A 21,231-nucleotide genomic window follows, 5' to 3' on the forward strand; every position below is an offset into this window, starting at 1 on the left:
ACCTGAGCCAAAGGCAGAGGCTTAACCCACTGAGCCACCCAGGCGCCCCTTCCTTGTAGTTTTAATTTGTATTTCCCTCATGGCTGATGATGTTGAGTATCTTTTCATGTGTTTATTTGCCATCTACATCCCTTCTTTGGTGATATGTCTCTTCCAATCCTTTGCCCCTTAAAAAAAATTGCATTGTTTTCAAATTTTTGAGTTTTGGGAGTTCTTTATACTTCCTGGATATAAGGTTTTTACCACATATATGCTTTGCAAATACTTTCCTCACTCTTCCAGGTGTTTGTTTTTTGGTTTGGTTTGGTTTGTTCTGTTTGTTTTTTTTTTTTTTTTAAGATTTTATTTATTTATTTGACAGAAATATCACAAATAGGCAGAGAGGCAGGCAGAGAGAGTGGCGGAAGTAGGCTCCCAGCCCACTAGAGAGCCCAATTCGGGGCTCAATCCCAGGACCCTGAGATCAATGACTTGAGCCAAAGGCAGAGGCTTAACCCACTGAGCCACCCAGGCGCCCCGGTTTGTTCTGTTCTTAACAATGTTTTCGGAGAGAAGTTTTTAATTTTGGTGAAGTACAATTTACCAATTTTTGCTTTTATGGACTATGCTTTTGGTATCATGTCTAATAAACCATGTAACCCAAGGTCACAAAGATTTTTCTTCTACATCTTCTCCTAGAAATTTTATAATTTTAGTTCTTGTATTTGGGTCTGTGATCCATTCTGAGTTAATTTTTACACGTGCTGGAGGACTGTATAGAAGTTCTAAATTTTAGCTATGGATTTCCAATGGCTCCTGCCCCATTTGTTGAAAAGACTGTCCATTCTCCACCAAGTTGTCTTTGCAACTTTGTCAAAACACAGTTGTCCATATACGTGTGGGCCTATTTCTGGACTCTGTTCTGTGCCATTCATTTATTTAATCTTTATGTCAACGCCATATTGTCTTGATTATTGTAGTTTTATAACATGGCTCTAAATCAGATAGCGTTAGCCTTCCAAATGTGACTTTCTCCAAGTTATTTTTGGTTATCCTAGATCGTTTACATTTATCTACCAAGTTTAAAATCAGCTTGTGAATTTCTACCAAAAAAAAAAAAAAACCTGCTGGAACTTGGACAGAGATTGCACTGAATCTATAGAGAAGTTTAGAGGAAATCTGACATCTTCACAATTTTAAGTCTTTCATTGATGAACAAAGCATCTATCTCTATTCATTTAAGAGTTCTTTAATTTCCCTTAGCTACTTTTGTAGCTTTCAAGTCCCATGGTTTAAACATTCTTTGTCAGATTTATTCCTATGTATTTCACACTATTATAAGTGATAATTTTTTAAAATTTCAATTTTTGATTGTCAGTAAATAGAAATATTACTGGTTTTTAATATTGATCTTACATACTATAACACTGCTAAATTCATTTAATTCTAGTAGCTTTAAAAAATAGATTCCAACAAATTGTCTTAATAACCATACCAAATACTGGCTACAAATAAAGACAACTTTATTTCTTTCCAATCTGGGTGCTTTTATTTCTTAGTTTTCTCTTGCTGTACTGACTAGAATCTCCAGTACAATGTTGAGTAGAGCTGGGGAGAGTGGACATCCTTGTCTTGTTTGGGTTATTAATGGTGAAAGACTGAATGTTTTCCCCTAAGTATTACGGTAGTGGTTATGTTTTTCTAAGTTACTAATATCTAGTTGAAAAAGTTCCCTCTGTTCTCAGTTTTCAGAGAGTTTATTTTTCTTTTAACAGGAATGGATATTGGACTTCATCAATGCATTTTCTACATCGACTGAAATGATGATATGATCTTTCTTTTTAAATAATTTTTAAAAAAAGTGTGTTAACAGGTGAATCTCACAGATATTCCAGCATCAAAACAATACTGCATTCATGGGATGAATTATATTTGGTCATGATATATTATGCTTTTTATATATTGTTGGATCCAGTTCGATAAAATTTTATTTAGAAGATTTGTATATATGGGGTGCCTGTGTGGCTCAGTCAGTTAAACATCTGACTCCTGATTCCAGCTCAGGTCATGATCTTAGGGTTGTGAGATTAAGCCCCACATTAGGTTCTGCACTGGGCATGAAGCTTGCTTAAAAGTCTCTCCCTCTTTAAAAAATACTTTGCATTTTGATCTTTGGGGTTTTGATCTTTAGTTTTCTTTTATTATAATCTGTCTAGGTTTTGGTATCAGAGTAAAGCTGACCCCATAGAATGAGTTTGGAAGTCTTCCTTTCCCTTCAATTTTATGGAAGAATTTGTGTAGAATTAACATTATTTCTTCCTTAAATATTCAGTAGAAATCATCACCGAAGCCATCCGGGCCTTGGGTTTTCTTTGTGCGAATGGTTTTAACTACAAAGTCAAGTTCTTTTTGATATAAAGTTATTCAATTTGTCTCTTTCATTTTGAGATTTGATCCATTTCATCTAAATTATCAAATTATTATAAAGTTGTTCACCATATCTCCTTATTGTTTAATATCTTAGAATGGATAGCCATTCTCATTCTCAATTTTGGAAATTTGTGTGTGGCTTTTTTTTCTTTTCCTGCTCAGTCTGGCTAGAAATTTATCAGTTTTATTGATCATCTTATAGACTTAGCTTTTAATTTTACTGAGTTTCTCTCCTGTGTTTCTGTTATCTAGTTCACTGATTTTTGTTTTAATATTTGTTTCATTTCTTCTGCTTTTTTCTAGTTTCTTAAGGTGAAAACTGAGGTTTTCAGCTAGGATACCTCTATTTCTTTACTAATACAAGAATTTAAAGATAAGGGGTAGGGGATGGGCAAAATGGGTGAAGAGGAGTAAGAGATATAAACTTCCAGTTATGGAATAAATTAATCATGGAAATAAAAGGCAGGGCATAGGGAATATAGTCAGTGATAATGTAATAGCATTTTATGGTGACAGATAACAGCTATACTTGTGGTGATCTTAGCATAAACTATAGAGAAGTTGAATGTACCTGAAATTCATGCAGCATTTGTGTCAATTCTCCTAAAAAAGAAAACAGCTATAAATTTCTCACAAGTGATGGTTTTGTAGCATTCCTTAAATGTGGATTGCTGTATTTTCATTTTATTCAGAGGAAAATACTTTCTAATTTTCCTTTTGATTTCTTCTCTGATTCATGGATTATTTGGAAGTGTGTTATTTAACTTTCAAATAATTGGAAATTCTCCAGAGGCCTTGGCAATTTAATTCTACTGCTGTCAGAGAACATTCTTTAGATGAACTGAATCCTTCTAACTTTACTAAGACATATTTTATGACCCAGAATTTGGCCTAACAGGGTAAATTTTTCCCTGTGCACTTGAAAAGGATGTGAATTCTGCTACTGCTGGGTAGAGTGTTGATTAGGTCACATTGGTTGATGGGTGTTGTTCAAGCCTTTTCTGTTTTTACTGATTTTTATGTCTATTTTATTAGTTATTGAGAAGGCAATTAAATCTCTGGCTATTGTTACAGACTTGTCTGTTTTTCTTTGAAATTTTAACAGATTTTACTTCATGGACTTTGAAGCTCTATTATTAGATGCATAAACTCTTATTATTGTTATGTCCTCTTGATGAATTGGTCCCTCATTATTATGAAATTACCTCTTTACCACTGGTAATATGCTTTGCTCTGAATATTTCTGATATTAATTTAGTTACTCCAGCTTTCTTTTGATTAGCATGATATACATTTTTCCGTTCTTTTACAATTAACTTGTGTCTAATTTATGTCTTTATAGTGAATGAACATTCACTATATAGAATATTTAGTTAGATGCATCTTATTTCTCCCCATCAATCTGACAATCTTTATCTTTTGATTTTAATTTTTTTTTTGAAGATTTTTATTTACTTCTGAGAGAGAGAGAGGGAGAAAGGAAGAGAGAGCACACGAGTTGGGGGAGGGCAAGGGGAGAGGGAGAAGCAGACTCCCTGCTGAGCAGGGATCCTGATGTGGGAGTGGATGCCAAGACCCTGGGATCGTGACCTAAGTTGAAGGCAGACACTTAACTGACTGAGCCACCCAGGTGCCCCCAACTTTAAATTTTTATTAGGACACTTAAAGTTGTCTCAGCTCATTTAAAAAAAAATTAACTTTTCTCTATTTCATTTGGTAGTTTCTACTGTCACATCTTCAAGTTCACTGATCTTTTCTTCTGAAATGAGTAATCTGCCATTAATTCCATCTAATTTCCTTTCCTTTTTTTTTTAACCTCAGATATTATAGTTTTTATATATAGGTCAATTTGGGTCATTTTATTTCCTCCATGTCTACCTGTTTTAACATAGAGAATGTAGTTACAGTGACTGTTTTTAATGCTTTTGTTGGCTAAGTCTTACATCTGTGTCAGTTTTTTAAAAATTGATTATCCTTATTATGGGCTATATTTTCCTACTTCTCTAGATACCTGGTAATTTTTTTTTAAGTAGGTTCTATATTGTGGAGCCCAGTGTGGGGTTCAAACTCATGACTGTGAGACCAAGACCTGATCTGAGATCAAGAGTCAGACACTTAATTGACTGAGCCACTCAGTTGCCCCTAGACAGCTGTCATTTTTGATTGGATGCTACAAATTGTGAATTTTACATTGAGTGTGGGATATTTCGTCTTCCTAAAAAATATTTCTAAATTTAGTTTTGAGATACAATTAAACTACTCGGAAATAGTTTGGTCCTTCCAGTTTTGCTTTTAAGATTCTCTAAGTGGTAAGACCTAGAGACTCTTCTGAGTGGTCAATCCATTTCCTTGCCAATTCTGAGGTTTTACACTCTTCTATCTCATCTTTTAGAGGGGTTCTTTCCCTGGCCTTGGGTAATTTCCTCACATGACTGTGATGGTCACTACATTGCTAAGTACTCAAAGCAGACCCCCCCGCACATCTCTAGAATTCTCACTCTGTGCAATGCTCTTCTATTGGTACTCTGTCCTGCCAGCTCTGCTTTGATCTCCACCAGGCTCTGTTCTATCTCTTCAAATAAGGAGTCTGCTGGGCTCTGTGTGTGTTTCCCCTCCCCACACCACAGCTTGGAAACTCTCAGGATAGTAAGCGAGGGCAATTGTAGGGAAAGGAGCTCCCAGGTAGTATATAGTCTTGAAGTGCTGTTCTCTTAGATGCAACTCTTTCTTTGTACTCAGAAGAGATGCTGCGACCCATTATAATTGGATAGAATTATCCAATATAAAAAGGTGCTTTTGGGAGGGGGGGTGGGGTTATTATGGACATTGGGGAGGGTATGTGCTATGGTGAGTGCAGTGAAGTGTGTAAACCTGGCGATTCACAGACCTGTACCCCGGGGGAAAAAATATATTATATGTTTATAAAAAATAAAATTAAAAAAATAAATAAAAAGGTGCTTTTGTGTGTTTGTATATATATTCAACAGACCTAGCTTACCTGGATATAAACATTAAAAATGTTTTGAATTTTTGCCCGGGTCCAATTGGTAGCCATGCTCACAGAGACAATCGCTCAGGCTACCCTAAGTGGACCCAGAAAACTCAGCTTCTGCCTGGCTTTCCATAGCTAACGTTTTTCATTCTTGAAGGTGTAGTGGAGTTAGATTACAGGGGCTTGTGGTACGCTAAACTTAGATAGCACATCTAAGCTTCTGTTTCACCATCTGAAACAGGACAGTCTACTTTCCACAGACGGTTAATGGGGGAATTAGAGACGCTGAGTAAACGTAAAGTGTTTACTCCAGTGCCTGACATACAGTAAGCTCTCAGTTATTGCCAACTACTGTCACCATTCATCATCTCAGAAGTACTTATTGGGTAACTACTATGTACAAAGCCCTGCACTGGGTTCTGAGATATGCTGGTGAAAAAGCTATCATCTTTGCACTACAACCTAGAGCAAATCCAGTAGACTTTTTCCAGGAAGGGTCAGAGGGCGAATATTTTAGGTTTTGTGGGGTATACAGTCTCACAGATATTCAACGTTGCTGTTATAGCCCAAAAATAGCCATGTACAAGACAAAAGAAAGGATCTAGCTGTGTTCTAAAAGCTCCAGGAGTTTGCCACCACCTGGTCAAGGGGGCAGACAGAGATTCAAGGAGCCCATGACAATATAATATGATAAATGCTATGATCAAGTGAGGAGTAATTGAATCCCTTGCTACTCAAAGTCCAATCTGCAGACCAGCAGCACAGACATCATCACAGATCCCGTTAGAAATGCAGAATCTCATACCCTACCCCAGAACTATTGAATCAGAGTCTGCATTGAGTAACAGAAGGTCTGGTGGGACACACTTCAGAGAAGGAGGAACATCTGATCTGAAAGCTGAAGGACAAGTAGGTTTTTTTGAGGTGATGTGTCTGGGCCTGAGGACATGTCTCAGACAGAAAGAACAGCAAGTACAAAGGCCTGGAGGTAGGAGAAAGTGTGCTTGAAGACCTGAAGGAGTTGAGGGCCCCACCAGCACTGGTAACATGTGAACTCAGGGTAGAAGAGAGTTAACGAAGGTCATAGTCAAATGCAGTGACTTGATTTTGTTTAGATCCTGTTTTGAAGAAACTGGTTTTTGAGGCAACTGAACATTTGAATACAGAGTAGATGTTAGTACCATTGGCTGTGATGATGGCTCTAGGATTATACAGGGAAAAGTCTGTATTTGTTAGAGATATGTATGGAAAGATTTAGGGGCAACATGACCTGATGACAGGAACTGGCTTAAAAAAAACCCCGGGGCGGGGTGGGGGGGAATGAAGGCAGATAAAAAGGAAAGACGATAATAGAGCCAAAAGTGAGTGACTGTTCAATCAGGGGGATGAGCACATGAGGTTCATTATATTATTCTCCCCTCTCTTGTGTACTTCTGACAACTTTCATAATAAAAAATTAAAAAAAAATTTTGGACTTCATCAAATCTCTTCTCTTTGCTTTTATGTGAAGTTCCATTCATGATAATCTGTCCCAAGAGCTAGGCACAAAATGATATTTTCTTTCTTTGAAGACAATTCATAAGCCCTTGACAGAAGGTCACTTTGAGCCCAGTGCATCTACGTGCATTTTCTTTTATTGGAAAAAGAAAAACATGGCTTTGTGGAGGTTTTACTCCATTTCTTTAAGCAGATGCATCTGGGCCTAGAGCTGGGGGGCCTCTGTCCAGAGGCAGCACAGACCAGCACCCAGAGGGCCCCCTGTGGGGCAGGCACAGCCAGGCTTGCAGCTGGGTGGGCAGTGTTGCATACTGGACATGAGAAGAATTTGCATTTTTATGTTCCGGAGTTTGAAATAATGTATATACAATAGTGGCTTTTGATGATGAGGATTATGGATTTTTTCAGTCTATAGGGACATTTACCACATCTCTGGGAGGATCAATAAAAGAGAAATGAGGACAGAGTAAAGGGGATGGCTCTGGAGCTACCATTTATCAGCTCTGTAGCCTTGAGAAAGCTACTAGGTCTCTTAAGGCTTCATTTCATCACCTGTAAAATGATTTCACCTGTTCGGTTGGGTGACTATGAAGATTTAATGAGATAATTTGTCTAAAAACTGGGTCTCATTGGAAAAAGTGTATCAATACAGTGTGATCATTGTAAAAAGTGATCAATAATGTTGCATTTTTTTTTCCTCAGGTGGACTTCTTAGTATTCTCCCCTATTTCTTAGGAGGCTTGGAAAGCTTATTTATGGCTCTCAAATTTGACTGCTCTACCTGGGACCCTGTCTTCATTTCCAATGCAAAATGTGATCTCTAGCATGTGCCTCTTAACCTGGATCTTCTTCCTGTCTGCAATGTTGATGTGATGGTGGAGGTATAGTAGCCATCTTGCCATCGTGCCAATTAAACTGTAACCTAAGGGTACCAGGGCAAAAAGAGAGAAGGAACCTTAGGTCCTTAATGGTAGTGTTGGACTGTACTAGGGTGAGACTACTCACTGAACCTCACCTTTGAAGAACATCCATTCTAGAATTTAAAACTCCAAGTGTCTCTAAAATAAGAAAGAAAATGGATGTTGTACTTAAGAAAGTATTGCAGAACACTGATAAATGATGATTTAAAGACTGGATACATGGGTTTACTCTATTTTTCTACTTCTGGGTGTGGGTGTGTCCACACACGCATGCCTGTGTGTTTGTGCAGACACATATGCACATGTCTATGTAAATTTTTATAATTGGGGTGCCTCAGTGGCTCAGTTGATTAAGCAAGCGTCTGCCTTTGGCTCAGGTGGTAATCTCCAGGTCCTGGGATCAAGCCCTGCTTCAGGCTCTCTGCTCAGCAGGGAGTCTCCTTGTCTCCCTCTTTCTCTGTCCCACCCCCCCCCCCACCGCTTGTGTTCTAGCACATGCACTCTCTCAAATAAATAAAAGCTTAAAAAATTTTTTTCATAATAAAAAGTTAAAAGTTTTTCAGACTTCAAAATATTTCCCAGCTTGAGTATCATATGATGCACCAGCTCATAATCAAGCTCTTCCAAGAACAGAACACATTGGTTTCCTGTTGGTAGAGTTTCACCGGCCTCTCCATATACCCAGGGCCTGCCTCCATGTTCCTGCCAAGCTGCTGCCCCCTGCTGGCACCTGCCATGTTGTCCTTCCAATCATGTCAGAGTCCTGGTTGTAAGCTCTCTTTACTGAAGGTGTTCAGGGAGAGATCCATCTCTTGATTTTAGGTGATATTTCATAAGTGAATATCGCTTCCATTCCAAAATTCTTAATGTCTGCTTTTTATAAAGTACCATGGCCCCTCAAAAATGGCCCGTGTGGAAATATAAGAGACATTAAGCCCTGTTCATGTTGTGAGGATGAAGATTCAGAAAGTTCTCTCTGGAGCTGATGCCTTCCTTTTTATTCTCATTCCTTTGATTTCTTCAGTTCTCTACTTGAGAACGTGTTCTGGGATAGGTTTCTGAAAACCCATCTTTCCTGTTTTTATTTGATCTTAGATTTTATGGGTGTGATGCTTGTGAAATATTTGAGATGGACCAGGAAAAAAAAAAGGGACTGCGTGTGCAGCTCTCTTCACCAAAGAGGTTATGGAGTCACTTCTCTGACCCCAGATCTAAATAGAAATCTTATCACTAGGCTTACTGGCAAGAGACCAAAGAAGTTGCAATATCTTTTCAAGCTCAGAAAAAATGAACAGTCACATCCTCCTTTCTTAATATTATTAAGAAAATATCTTGTAAGAATGAAATTTTTGTATATAGTTCTTCAAATTCCTTGTGGTTTCTGGGCAACTAAAGACAAGTCTTTGGAAACAGATTGTATCTCCCATGTCCATTCATCAGGAGCAGATAAAATTGGTTTATTATTGTCGGTGGATGGACAGGAAGGAAGCTGTCTCATTCCTGTTTACTCATGGAAGAGGGGTGCATATTAAAGACAGAGGGGGAACTTCTAGAGATTATCTAATTCATTCTAATTTTATAGACGAACAGAGGGCCATGTGAGATGGGGTGATTTACCAGATGTCCCACTGCTAGGTTAGTGGTAGGCAGGTGCTGGAGCTTACACATATTTTTAAGTACACTTGGACTATTTGCCAGGATAGGTCATATCTGGGGTTATAAAAGAAACCTTAAGATATTGAACAGAATTGAAACCATACAAGTATGTTTTGTAATTATTATAGAGTTAAACTACAATCCATCAAGAAAAAAGATAATAGGAAAACTACCAAACACTTGAAAAATCAAACAACACATGTTTAAATATCCATGCATCAAAGAATAAGTCTCAAAAAAGTATACATATTGTGAATTAAATTTAAATGCAAATATAATATGTTAAGATTTTGGAATGCCACTAAAGCAGTAGTTAGAGGGAAATTTATAGCATTAAATACTTGTTTCAAATTAATAATCCCAACTTCCACTTTAAGGAACCAAAAAGAAAAAGAAAATAAATCCAAAGCAAGCATAAAGAAGGAAATAAAGATAAAAGGAGAAATTCATGGAATTGAAAACAGGAAAAATATAATAGAGAAAAATCACTAAAACAAAAAGCTGATTCTTGGAAAAGACCAATAATATTGATACACTTCTAGAAGGACTGCTAAAGCGGGAAAAGGAAGTAAGAGTAACCACCTCATCCTGATTTGCCTGAGATGTTCCAGTTTCAGCACTTTAAGTACCGCATCCTAGGAAATGCACTGATCCTGAGCTATCTGGGATGGATGGTCACCCTACAACAAATTTACCAGGTATGAAAAAGGAAATTTCACTATAGACCCTGCAAAGGATAAGAAGGAAATACTAAAAACAATATTACATATATGAACTCAACTAAAGCAGATGAAATAAACTAGTTCCTTGAAAGCCTTAAGTTACCAAAACTCACCCAATATGAAACTCACCCATATAAAACAGACAACCTGAATAGGCTTATAAGTACTAAAGAAATTAAACTCATAAGTAAGAACCTTCTGTGACTGAAATTTCTAGTCCTAGATGATGTCATTAATAAATTCTACCAACCATTTAAGGAAGAAATATCACCAACCCTATGCAATCTCTTCTAGCAAATCAAATAGGAAGGAACACTTCCCAGCTCAGATGATTACTTAATTACTCTGATAGCAAAAGCAGGAAAGACATTACAAGGAAAGAAAGCCACAGACCAATATCTCTCATGAACAAAGGCACCAAAATTCCCAAAGATACATTAGCAAGTTAAATCTAGCACATCCTGTCCGTCCGTCCATCCATCCATCCATCCACCTACCTACCTACATACCTATATATCTATCTCACCATGACCAAGTGGGTTTTATCCTGGGAATGCAAGAGACTGGATCAATTTTTAAACAACAACAAATGTTATACCATATTAACAATCTAAAGAAGAAAAACCGTTTACTCATACTAACTGGTATAGAAAAAAAAAACCTTTTGGCAAAATACAACATTCAATCATGATAAAAACTTTTGGTGGACTAGAAGTAGATGGTAACAGTCTCAACCTGATAAAAAGCATCTATAAAAAAAATCTACATCTAACATCATACCTAATGGTGCAATGTTTTTCTTCTAAGATCAGAAGTAAGACTGGGGTATCCACTCTCTTTGCTCCTATTAAACACAGTACTGAGTCCCAGCTAGTGAAATAAGGCAGGGGGGAAAAGTATACATATTGAAAAGGAAGAAATGAAACTGTCTCTATTCATAGATTAAATGATTAAGAAAATCCCAAGGAATCTACAAAAAGCAAAGACAAGACCCCTCCTAGAACTAATAAGTGAGCTCAGTGACAGGTCCAAGGTCAATTCCCAAATCAGTTTTATTTTTATATACTAGCAATGAAAAATTGGAGCCCCCAATTTAATACAAAACAGAAGTCACCCCTCCTCCCCAACAGAAAAGAAGAAAAAAAGAAAAAAAAATACTGAGGTCTAAATCCAACCAAACATGCATAGGTTCTGTAAGCTGAAAACTACAAAGTCATGAAAGAAGCTAGAGACATCTCCAACAAAAAAATGCAGATATACATCTTGTTCATGAGTTGGAAGTCTCAACATAGTAAAAACGTCAGTTCTTCCTAAACCGATCTATGCATTTAACAGAATTCTAATACAAATTCCAGAAGAACTTTTTGCCGATGTGGATAAGTTTACTTTAAAACTTATTTGGAATGGCAAAGGAACTAGAATAACCAAAACAACTTTGCAAAAAAAAAAAAAAAAGTTTAAGGAATCTCACTATACAATTTTGAGACTTACTATAAAAAACTACAGAAATCAAGACAGCGTGGTATTGGTGATGGGACAAACAATAGAAAAATGAGCAGAATAGAGACACCAGAAATTGACCAACACAAATACGGCCAATTGATTTTTGACAGAGGTTCAAAGACAGCTTGGTGGAAAAAGGGTTATCTTTTCAACAAACAGTGTTGGAACAAGTAGACATTCATGTGTTAAAAAAAAAAAAAAGAAAACCTAAGCTTCACAGTGATACAAAAATGAACATAAACCGATCATAGATCTAGACATAAGACACAGAACTATAAAACTTTTACAGGAAAATGGAGAAGAAAATCTTCATGATCAGGATTAGGCAAAGAATTCTTAAACAGGAAACCAAAACCATGACCCACAATAGAAAATATTGCTGAATTAGATTCCAACAAAATAAAAAAAACTTTTGCTCTGATAAAAATATTGTTAAGAGAATAAAAATACATACGGCATACCGGGGGGAAATGTTTATAAATCACACAAAGTTCTTGCATGCAGAGTATATAAAAAGCTAAGCTCTCAAAATGTAACAGGAAGAGCAGGATTGATCCAACCATTCCAGTCCTCTCTATTTACCCTAGGAAAATGAAAACTGGTCCATGCAGCTCTATCAAAAATCTACCCAAACCTGAAATAACCTAAATGTCCATCAAAAGGGAATGAGTAGGGGCACCTGGGTGCCTCAGTCAGTTAGGTGCTTGAGTCTTGATTTCAGCTCAGCTCATGATCTCAGGGTCATGAGATGGAGCCCCGAGTTCAGCTCTGCACCAGGAGTGGAGCCTGCTTAAGATTCTCTCTCTCCTTCTCTCTCTGCCCCTCCCTAATTAATAAATAAATTAATTAATTAAAATAAAATATTTCAAAAGGGAATAAGTAACAAACTTGGTACATGTATACAATGAAATTGTATATAGTAATTGTATACTGTATGCAGCAGTAAGACTGAACCACTCATGCATGCAACAGTCTGAATATTCTTCAAAGCATTATGCTAAAACGTGATACACAGTATTATTCCACTTATATGACATTCTTGAAAAGACTAATGTATAATAAAAGACAAGAGATTGGGGCAGTGTGAAAGTGAGATTTCCCTGAGATACCCTTTTGGATGATGGAACTGTACTGTTTCCTGACTGTGGTGGTAGTTACAGAAATCAATACATGTGTCAAAAGTCACAGAACTTTACATCATATGTTAACTTAAAAAATAACATTTGAGTTTTAATAATAACAGACATTTAGTTTTCTGAAATAATTTCTGCAAACCTCTAAGAATCAGGAGTTCAACTAAATGGCCCATCAAGATTCTTCTAGCTCTTGATTTTTATGGCGCAGTTCTTTTGGAAAAGACCAAGGGAGAGATTCACCTATATTTAATTTAATTGCTTCCAATACCATAGTTCTGGGTCAAAACTCAATTCTGAATACTAAAGATTAAATACTCAATCTTTAATTACAGAATAATAGAGACTTTTAAAAGTAGGTATTTTATTTATCACAGAAATAGTCATTTTTGTTAATGTGTGAAGCAAGAAGATAGGTGGGAATAGAGGAAGAATCATTCTAACCTAATTAGAACACATTTGCGTTTCAATCAGGATCTGGTTTGAGCCATAGTCCTGGCTCAGGCAGGGAGCAAGTTCACCCCTCCCCCCTGTTTTCTTCTCTTCTGGCCCTCAGTTGACTTGATCATGCCCACCTGCTTGAGTGAAGACTCTTCTTTGCCCAGCCTACCAATTCAAACGCTAATTGGTTCCAGAAACACCCTCGGAGACCCACACAGAAAGGTTTTACCAGCTCTCTGGGCATCTCTGAGCCAGTCAAGTTGACATATACAATTGGCCATCACGACTTTCCTTTATTCGGTATCTGAGCACAGCCACGGAAGTCACTGAGAAGCCACAGAACTCTGAGTGAATTTGGGGAGCTCTAAGTGGTCAAATATGGCGGCAATGATAATGACAATAAGGAAACATACAGACTTCCAGCACTCTCTAAAGGTAACCCCCTAGACCCTGGGGCAGACATTGCCAATTTCTGGCCCCTGTGCCCCCTCCACCCCCCAGGTTTCTCATTGGTAGCACTGCATTTCTCTGCCTGAGGACCTTCTCTTTCTACTGGAGCCCACTTTGCTGCTTACATAGCAGGCCAGAATACCGGGGAGTAAATGCTTCCCAGAAGCAGCCCTCAACCAACAGCTTATGTGAATTGGTGTGTAAATGCCCTCTCATGTGGGCTAACTCAGCACACACTTCATGTGGGCTGCCGGAGTCCTCCCAGTGGGGATAAGCAATAAGCATCCACGTGCCCGTTACCTCAATAACATACCCTTAGCTCCCACGGGTGTTGCCTTCACTTCTCCCAGAAATGGCTTACCCTAGAGAGCTTGTCTTAGGGTCTCCTTCTGAGGGAACCCAAACTAAGACAGGTCCCCACAAGAGTACTGTGACAAACAGCACATAGAAGCAGACAAAAGAGACATCACTAATTTCGTGCATTTTTCTTTTTTGAGGGACCACCGCTGACTCTCACACTAATAACTTAGCTATCATTACTGCATATCAATTCTAGTAATCTTAGATATCTCTTTCTAAACTCAGAACAGATTAGAAGTAAAAAAAAAAAAAAATTAGAACGGAGGAGTTTTATGCTCCAGAAGGCATAGAAAGAACCAAAAGATGAATACAAGGGAAGGGCAAAAACGTGATTGAAGATGAGCAGTCAGGGGCACCTGGGTGGCTCAGTGGATTAAGCCTCTACCTTCGGCTCAGGTCATGGTTTCAGAGTCCTGGGATCGAGCCCCACATCGGGCTCTCCGCTCAGTGGGGAGCCTGCTTCCTCTCTCTCTCTGCCTACGTGTGATCTCTCTCTGTCAAATAAATAAATAAAATCTTTAAAAAAGGGAAATGAGCAGTCATGATTATTGGTAGTCGCAGCACTTGGTGGCCACCCATTTAATTCAGGACAAGCAGCTCTACACAGTTCAGGTGTGGCCCTAATAGGTCAGTGTTCACAGAATGACAGATAAAATGGTTTTAATTTCTAACTCCTTGCTCTTGACCTGTAATAGTAATCCACTGGCCACTGCTGTTGCCCAGGTGCCCAGAAATTTATTTCTTGCTTGGACTATTGTAACAGCCACTTAGCTGGTCTCTCTGTCTCAGCCTCACCGCTCCTTAACTCATCCCCAACAGTGTTGCCAGAAAGATCATTTAAAAATGCGAACTAGTGGCGCCTGGGTGGCTCAGCCGTTAAGCATCTGCCTTCAGCTCAGGTCATGATCCCAGGGTCCTGGGACCCAATCCCGCACTGGGCTCTCTGCTCAGCTGGAAGCCTGCTTCTCCCTCTCCCACTCCCCCTGCTTGTGTTCCCTCTCTCGCTGTGTCTCTCTCTGTCAAAGAAATAAAGTCTTAAAAAAAAGTGCCAACTAAGTTATGCTTCAAACCCTTCAGGAGTTCCCAGCCAGGGAGGGTCTCAGATGTCCTAAGGGGTTTATGCCTCTAAAAAATTATTTTTAATTTCCTGCTTCAGTTTCTATCTTTCTGAATATGAAATACAAATTTTAGAATTACATAATTATTCCCACCTGTTAAAGCTGAAGCATTTGGTCCCTTCAGTGTGGGTGTGCACGGTGGTTAGGAGCTGGGAAGAAAGGAAACTCTCTCGAAACAGTTACTCAGCTGGGATATCCAGGGACCACTGGGGTGCATGGTGGGGCTCTAAGCTGTTATTCTATTCTAAGTTATTTGTATTTTAGGTCCTATATTTTAAAATGTATGCCCATAATGGATTAAAGGTGAAAGATGGGATACATGTAGGTACTTCTGTGAAATGCAATAAACGAAGAGAAAACATGAGAAAGAAATGTTCTGTCTTTTCAAGATGATTTCACCAGATCTAGAGGTTGCAGTTATATAATAAAATGTCTTATATAGTGTATTAAGATATTACTCATCCTCATGACTCTTATACACAGATGAGTGTCCAGTACCCAATACCTATCAAATGTTCCTTGCTAGGAAGGGGTGGACAAGAGCAGCCTGAAGGCCTTTTCTAATTCCATCATTCAGAAACAAACATGAATGTTTCAAAAATAAACCCATTGGCCTTTTTTTTTTTTTTCCCTACCAAAGGCAAGCATTCCAACATTAGGTCATGAAAGGAGTTTTTGTCTATTTTTGCTACTGTAAAATGTCCTCAAAATCATTCTATATTAGGTGTGTTCAATCTCAAAACACACAAGGCAAGATGTTCATATTAAATGTATTCATCAAGAGACCATGACTTTCTATGCATAATTAATAAGGTAAATAAAGGAGCATGTGTTGCTTATTAATGGAACAAGAAGAAGTATCTCTTTAAAAAAAATGTTACAAAGATTTATTAAAAAGTGAAACTTGTAGGGACATCTGGGTGGCTCAGTCATTAGGCGTCTGCCTTCAGCTCAGGTCATGAACCCGGGGTCCTGGGAATGAGCCCCCATCAGGCTCCCTGCTCGGCGGAAAGCCTGCTTCTCTCTCTCCCACTCCCCCTGCTTGTGTTCCTTCGCCCGCTCTTTCTCTCTCTGTCAAATAAATAAATAAAATCTTAAAAAAAAGTGGAACTTCTAATCTGTACTATGCTAATCTGAAAATGTTTTTTAACTCAAAAATATTTCTTTAGCATATACCACATATCAGTGACCTTAGATTTTAAAAACCCTCCAACAATGTCACAAGCCTGGGGCGCCTGGGTGGCTCAGTGGGTTAAAGCCTCTGCCTTCGGCTCAGGTCATGATCCTGGGGTTCTGGGTTTGAGCCCCACATCGGGCTCTCTGCTCAGCAGGGAGCCTGCTTCTCCCTCTCCCTCTGCCTGCCTCTCTGCCTACTTGTGATCTCTGCCTGTCAAATAAATAAATAAAATCTTAAAAAAAAAACAAAAAGAAAGTCACAAGCCAAGCAGAACTCGGTAAAGGGCATTCCAGAGTCCTGTTTTGATCTTTTACTGTTAAACACTGGCCTCTCTGAGGCTTGGTCCGCATTCCTGCCCTTCGGCAATGCACACTCTGCCTTCCCAAACTAAGAGAAGTTTCCCTAGACATGTCCTCAGACTCTGGGTTTTTGCACGTGCTTCTTTTTGCCTGGAATGTTGTTCTATCATTTGTGATCATTTGGGAACGGAAGCATTTTTTACTTAATCTTTGACATCAATTTCTCTCTAAACATTTCCCTTTCTAACAGTCAGGGTTAGGGTTAGATGTTACGTTCTGTGTTCTCAAACCACCCTTCTCACAATCCGTTTAATTATCAGGAAGTTTTGTAAGGAGTTGATTAGTCCTCTGTCTCTCCCATGAGGCTGTGGAGTCTTTGCTGTGGGGCTTGTGTCTTATTTATGTTTGTATCCTTTTGGCATAGCACCTGGAACAAAAATTGGCTCCCAATAAAAGTTTTAAATGATGGCACCATAACGTGACCCCATCAAGAAAAGGCTTAATTATATTCTACATATTCTGCTTCAAAAGCCAGAAACTATAAAACGTATTTTGGAGAAGATTGCCGTTGCCAATGACTAAAACAGAAACAAAGATGTTGACATTTAAAAGGGTGCCCTCTCGGATTCGGATGATCATGGCAATGGGTTTCCTTTTATTTTTTTTTCTTTTAAAGATTTTATTTATTTATTTGACAGAGAGAGAGAGAGAGAGAGAGATCAAAAGGAGGAAGGGAGGAAGAGAGGAAGAGGGGGAAGCAGGCTCCCTGCTGAGCGGAGAGCCCGATGCAGGGCTCGATCCCAGGACCCTGAGACCATGACCTGAGCCAAAGGCAGAGGCTTAACCCACTGAGACACCCAGGTGGCCCAAGCAATGGGCCTCCTGCAGAGCCCATTTTTTAAGGGATCCTGGGTAGGCGGACTGTGATGGTCTCAGAGCTGCCCATTTGCTTCCTGACACTGACCTCTGGTTATCCTTGCAGAGGGTCCTATTGCTGGAGTTAATGGGTTAAAGTCAGAAAAGGACAAAGGAACCAGTCCTTCATTGCCATAAGACATTATTTTAGTGCCTTGAGGGAGAAGAGCCCCTTGGAGAGAGGAATGCATGTACACAAGCTTGTGACGTACATTCAACTTCGCTTCAGAGAAATCCTAAGAAAAGCTGAAGGAAAACAATGATTCCTGTTCTCTTTCTGGCACAGGAATCAAAAGAAGTGGATGCAAAAGGCCTCCTTGTTTCTAATAAATCAGGGCTGGGTGGGGCGTCTGGGCAGCCTCTCTTTTATGTCTGATGAATGTCAGAACATCTCTAATTAAATATTCTGAAGAGTGCTCTAAACTTTTTGGAATTTTATTTGAGCAAAACTCCAGGGATGGGGAAATAAAAAGTTGGATCTTAAAAGTCTACTTCTCTTTTCTGCCTGAAAGGGCACTAGTGCATTCTAGCAACTTTACCCGCACTTGCTATAAAGAAGAGCATGTAGGTTAAGTGGGTCACCCTTAATCCTTTCCGAGAGAGTTTAATTATTTAACTCAGCTCCAGGTGATTTAGCTGAAAGCAGTTTAAGCAAAGCAATTTGGTCAAACATAAGCTGGTTGATACGATAATTTTGGTTAAAATGAATTCTTCTCAGTCATTGATTTTTCATGTATTAGTCATTCTGGCAGATTGTGAAGAAGGTTTTGAAACTCATAATACATTTTTTAAGCATTTTTGGGGTCTCTCCTCTCCCCCCTTTTTTTTTTTTTAAAGATTTTATTTATTTATCTGAGAGAGAGAGAGAGAGTAAAAGAGAGCATGAGAGGGCAGAAGGTCAGAAGGAGCAGCAGAGTCCCCATGGAGCTGGGAGCCTGATGCGGGACCTGATCTAGGGACTCCAGGATCATGACCTGAGCAGAAGACAGTTGCCCACCCAGGTGCCCCTCCCCTTCCTTTTCAAATATAAGGAGATCCCCCCTTATTCTTTGGATATTTAAAATTTGGAATTAATTTTCAAACAGTTATTCCAGCTTTCCACTGTGTATGATATTGAAAAGTTGGAAACCTCCTAAATGTGCAGCAAAAGAATATTAGTTGAAATAACCTCCATGTCCAACAACAGGTGGACTGCTCAAATAAATTGTGTTGTATTTCAAAGAAATATGAAAATCCTCAGCTATTCCCCCCAAATTAGCTATTGATTAAGATTTAGTCTTGATACCCTATTTACCAAGATCTATAGACGTGTAACCTATTTTTAAAAATATTTAATTTATTTATTTGAACGAGAGAGAGTTAGTGAGAGAGAGAGGGTGCCCACAGCAGGGGAAGGTGGAGAGGGAGAAACAGACTTCTGTGACGAGCCAGGAGCCTGATGCACAGCTCCATCCCAGGACCCTGGGATCATGACCTGAGTCGAAGGCAGACACTTAACCGACTTAGCCACCCAGGAGCCCAGATGGGTAACCCATTCTTATAGCAAAGACCTATAGACACACATAGAAAAAATCTGGAAGATGTACACCTTGGTGATTATTTCTAATAGCTGGATTTATGGGGGTTCTTTGTTTACTTTTGGTTTGTCTTTTTTTTCCTTTTTAATAAACACTCATTGCTTTTTTAATAAAATAATTTGAGAAGTGTTTTTTGAAGAAAAAGTATTTATTTGTTTATTTATTTGGGTGGATGGGGCAAAGGGAGAGAGAGTCTCTCAAACAAGATTCCACGCTGAGTGCAGAGCCCAATGTGGGACTTGATACCATGACCCTGAGATCATGACCTGAGCTGAAACTAAGAGTCGGATGCTTACCTGACTGAGCCACCCACGTGCCCCAAGAATGTTCTTAATAAAATAAACTATGAAAGAGAATGATCTGTAATTTTCTTGCTTTGAGGATGTGGTGAGACCATTGCCTTATGTCACCATTGTGGCATCGGAGGCAGTAAGGCACTTGGCCAGAGGGCTGCCTTTCTTCTGACTGTATGGATCACGGGACTGAGTTCTGAACTTAGCCAAAGGATTATTTGATCCTTCCAGAATGTCTTCTGGAATGGGGTGGACAGGCCCTTGGCCTTCCCTTCTTCTGTCCTGCTGCCAAAACTGGGATGTGATGGCTGATATTCCAAAAGTTAAGACCAGAAATAATTGACTGAAAATGAACTAAATAATAGAGGAAAAAGCAGCAAACCTCCCTGGCCAGAACATGAAGATATTTAGAAAAACAGACATGAATTTATAGAGGTTGTAACATCACCCCAAAAGGCACTAGAATTGCTATTATTAAAAAAATTTAGCTACTGGGGATATTTATGTAACAAGATGAAGATAGGTAACAAGTGGGATTTTTTTCTCATATTGGTTGGAACTGATAAGTAACTTTACTGCTGGAAACAAAAATCTCAAGTTTCCCCACATTGTAAGTGCAGAGAATGGCCAGCTGTTGGGGATGGCAATGTTCCAAAATGATTTGCTGAGAGGCAACACTTACAGCAGATCCCATACCACCACAAACTCCAACCTCCCAGGGTCCCTCCAACCCCATCCTAAACTTCCCTACCATCTCCTAATAGAGGACTTTAAGGGAGAGAAATGATCTTCTTAGTAGGACATGATGAAGAACAGCTATGTCTCACCTTTCTTTCATCCCTCATGGGGATGGGAAGTAAGTTTCAAGACAAGCAGAAGAACCCAGACCTGAAGCTCATTTGTACAATTTTTGAGTGTCTTCAAGGAGGGCGGGCCAACATCTCATCTTCTGACTGGGACCAGAGAAAGCACCATGGATGAGATGAGGAGGACAGATGACTAAGCAAGGCAGGAACAAGGACTGTCTTTTAAATTTTCCATTCCTGGAGGTACAGGAAATACGGTCCACTTATGGTGACAGATTCCAGGAGTATGGGCCTTCTCAAATTGATGAAGTGGGCCAAGGGCTCACTGGGGTCCATCATAACAAGAAGCAAAGAGCCCAGGCCTCCCAGAAGTACAGCTTGGACTGCTCCTGGGAGGTCATCCTGAAGATGGGATAACTCCTCTTAAGGTACCCCCCACACCTTGGGAAACTGTATCTCACATCAGTGAAGCCTGTTGAGATCATCAACCATCCCCATTCAGAACACAGAAAACAGCTAGAACACTAATTGTAACAAATCATGGAAAGGGTCATATGTCTACTAGGCCTTTATGGAGACAATGCCATTTCCCTGCTCTTTCCTCCTCCCACCCTGACACTGGAGGGGTTGGGGAGGAGCACAGGAAAGGAGCGGAGGTGTCCAGGAGAGTCTACAATGCCCCCATCACACTCTTATCCAACCTGGGTTTGGTGGAGGTGGGGTGGATGGATGGAGAGCTTTGAACTGAATTTGAAATGGAAAGACTCAAATACACGGGACTGAACTAAAGGACTAGAATAAGATGACTTTGATAACTGGAAAGTATTGAAGAGGTGTGGGCTAAGTTGAAATAACATGAAAGCAGCTCACTCCTCAATGGGAGGGGGTATTTCCTAGAGCCTGGTAGGAGCAGGTAGGGAAAGCAGATTCATTTTGTGTTTACACTCCAATGTGGGATTCCCC

General features: G+C 39.3%; 1 pseudogene; it reads left to right on the top strand.

Moving 5' to 3' along the window:
* LOC116855053 overlaps window positions 1–21,231 on the top strand; it is a 125,663-nt pseudogene that overhangs the window by 90,287 nt on the left and 14,145 nt on the right.

Source organism: Lontra canadensis, unplaced genomic scaffold (genome assembly GCF_010015895.1).
Source record: "Lontra canadensis isolate GAN:19392208 unplaced genomic scaffold, GSC_riverotter_1.0 scaffold98, whole genome shotgun sequence".
Classification (NCBI taxonomy): domain Eukaryota; kingdom Metazoa; phylum Chordata; class Mammalia; order Carnivora; family Mustelidae; genus Lontra; species Lontra canadensis.